Source organism: Lepidothrix coronata, unplaced genomic scaffold, assembly GCF_001604755.1.
Source record: "Lepidothrix coronata isolate B3197 unplaced genomic scaffold, Lepidothrix_coronata-1.0 Scaffold1989, whole genome shotgun sequence".
NCBI classification, from domain to species: Eukaryota; Metazoa; Chordata; class Aves; order Passeriformes; family Pipridae; genus Lepidothrix; species Lepidothrix coronata.
This window is the reverse complement of record NW_016692169.1, coordinates 1-3,109: the sequence shown is the minus strand read 5'-3', so window position 1 is coordinate 3,109 and position 3,109 is coordinate 1. Positions and strand designations below refer to the sequence as shown.

General features: G+C 56.3%; 1 long non-coding RNA gene across 1 annotated transcript; it reads right to left on the bottom strand.

Moving 5' to 3' along the window:
* Nucleotides 1-90: 90 nt before the first annotated feature.
* On the bottom strand, nucleotides 91-2,785 carry LOC108491855. The gene is made up of 2 exons (XR_001872951.1): nucleotides 2,664-2,785; nucleotides 91-385 (listed from the first exon to the last, which is right to left on the bottom strand). It is a non-coding gene; the product is annotated as an uncharacterized LOC108491855 (long non-coding RNA).
* Between the last annotated feature and the right edge of the window lie 324 nt (nucleotides 2,786-3,109).

The window sequence follows — 3,109 nt, the reverse complement described above, 5'->3', positions numbered from 1 at the left end:
GAATGAACAGTAAAAGCAGGTTAAATCATTAACCAGTTAGGGACGGGGAAGCAGCTGTAAAAGGAACAGAGGAAGAAGGCCAGATTATTATTTTTTTTTTTTTTTTTTTTTTTTTTTTTTTTTTTGTTTCCTTTCCTTGTCTTCTCTCCTGGTCGCCGCCGTGCCCCGATCACAAGCCCTGCTTGGCCAGCGAGGCGGACACCTCGTCGGCTAGCGTGGCCAGCTGGGGGGAGTCCACCAGGTTGATGCTGCCGGTGGAGGAGACGTTGCTAAGGCGGCGCGGGGAGGCATCTCCGGAGATGGTGGGGGACTTGTAGACGATTTCAGCGCCGTGGTCGGTCTTGGCTTTGGCGTTCTCGCGGAAGGTCAGCTTGTGGGTCTCAATCTGCGAGGAGAGGGGAGGGCGGTGAGGGGGGCACGGCCGGGGGGGCTGCTGGGACCTGCCACGTGCCTGCTCCAGCACGGCCGCTGAGAGGTGGGAGGAAAGCTCAGAGCACTGAACCAGTGTCCCCAGTCCTGAGGGATGTCCCTTCCAGTCCTCAGGGATGTCCCTTCCAGTGGCCTGCACAGGGAACGGGCACAGCCGGAGGGGATCGCAGGACCGGAGCATCTTGGGATGCTGCAAAATCCTCCCCAGGTGTGGTGGTGGGTCCCAGGACTCCAAGGGCACAGCCTGGGTTGCTCTCACTCCCCCAGCAGAGATTTTGGGGGGGGTAGAATTCCCATATGGCGCATGAAGCTTCCCCTTAACCCACAGAGCTGCTCTCAGAAGCCAAACCCCTCTCCCGGCGAGCGGAGGTGAACTGGACGGGGTTTGCTACTTACTGGTGCCCTCCCCAGCCGAGTGCAAGGCTGGGAGCTGGCTCTCCATGAGGGTGGGCGGCTCCAGCACCAGGGCCTGGAGCCCAGCAGGGTCTGGGCTCGGGGTCCAGGTCTTGTCTTCCTTGCCTTTCTCTCTCTACAGGTGAAGAAACCCGCCCAGGGCGGTGGGGGGCAAAAAACGCATCAGCAACAAAAACCACGACCCAATAAATGTCAGCCAGAAGGAAAAAAGACCAAAAATATAGAAAAGAAATAGAAAATTGTGGAGAAAAAGATCTGAAAAACAGGGCCATTCACTGACTCATAGGAAGAAGAGTGGCTGCCTTTGGAGCTGGGGAGGAAAACTCTCCAGGTGTGCCAAGGGAGAGCACAGGCACTGTGGCACAGCACGGAGCACCCTGGCTCCCCAGAGAACCCCCACTGCCAGAGCAGCACAGGAACCAGAGTTCAGCTTGAGGAGCTGTGGACTGCAAGTCCAAGCCTGGATCTGTGTGTCACACAGCAAAGAGGGGACTTGGGGACACAGGAAAGGCTGGGGAAGGGGCAGCAGAGCCGCCCACAGCTGCTCTTTGTGGAGGGTTGGTGGGGCTCAGCTGTGTCCCGTCCCCTCCCCGTGTTCCACCTTGGAGCAGCACTGCCCCAGGATGATCCTGGTGTGGATAGGAATGGGCTGGAGAAGGGAAGCAATCTGAGGCAGCACCTGAACTCGGTTACAACCACAACCTCCTCCAGGTGTGGGTTTAGGCCGAGGTGGTGATGTCACTGCTGGGTCACACCTTTGGAGAGAAATCACTCTACAAAGGGCAAGCCCTTCAAACTATGGCCCAGTGAATGTGCTGGGATGTGACAGAACTGTCACAATAACCACAAAACCCATGGCAGAGGGCTCAGGGAAGCACAGGGGAGGCTGATGCGCAGCAGAGAGAAGGGTAAGGAAGTCAAGCGGTCCCGCAGTCAGAGGCCGGCTGGAGGTGAGAGCTGGGGGTGCACAGAGAACATGTGGCCAAGAACAAAGTGCCAAAATACAGGAGCTGAAACAGAACCTTCCTCTCCCACTGAGAAAAAAGTGCTCGAAAAACAAGCAAGATAAAAGTGCTTTTTTTCCCCTGGGGAGATCGACCCCTGTCTGTCCCCAGGCTGGAGTCTCAGCTCTATGCTTACCTGATGTCCTCACTCCCTGGCCTGCTGGGGACTTGGTGGCCTTGAAGCCAAGCTGTGGGGGTTGTTTTACTCAGCTAAGACTCACTGAAGTTGCCATCAAAGCCTCAGTGGGAACAGCTCACCCCAAATTCATTGTTTCCCTGACCTGAGTGGCTTTTGTGTTTCAATTTAAGTCCTCCACAAGCACCCCCTCCCTACACAGACCCCTTGGCTAGGAAGGAGAGATCACCTTCTGAAGGGCCAGACTGCTGCAAAGTCACCTGTTCTAAATAAAGCTGAGCTTTAAAAGCTCCACTTGCACTGGGATCCAACACCTCTGCAGCTCCCGAGCTGCCACTGCACCAACCCAGAGTGCACAGGAGCTGCTGCTGGTGACACTCCTTCATGAGAAAGGTTTGAGACACAAACACGAACTTCAGAGACGGCAGAAAGAGCAGGAAACCACAGCAGAGGCTGTCACTGACACCCCAACTCATCCGTGTGGCCACGGGCCAGGAAGGGCCCAGCCTGGAGCCCTGGCAGCTCTGCCACAGCTCTGCTCCAGCAAACGTCCCCTGGGTTGGGACAGGCAGCCCAGGAGCCCTGAGCAGGACCCTCTCCAAGCCCAGACTCCCACCCATCTTCACTTGCACAGCCAGACAGAGCAGAAGGTGCCTGTTCCCAGCCCAGTGCCCCTTTACCTTTTTATTCCCTCCTCCAGGGACGTGGCTGATGTTATCTAAGGACCCGATTTTCGATTGCACCTTATCTTTGAAGTCCAGTTTCTCAGATTTCACCTCCACCTGGCCACCACCTGGAGTAAAGAGCAGGGGCTGGGTCAGCAGCCGGGTCACTGAGGTCTGAGCTGCTCCAAGGAGACTCAGCCACAGCCCTCTGAGGCTGAGCAGAGGGTGAGGCCCGGGGAAACAGCAGCAAAAGGGACCCCGTGATGATTTGGGAAACCCAGGAGTCAGGGCAAATAGGAGTCAGGGTAAAGAGACCTACCAAAGGACGCTCTGCAGAGCTGGCACACCCCCCAATGTTTTACAGAACTGAGGGCAGGGAGCTGACCTTGATCCCCTAAACCAGCAGCCCCCTGTTTATTCCTAAATACATCTCACATGGATGTGTTGGCACAAAGGTATCC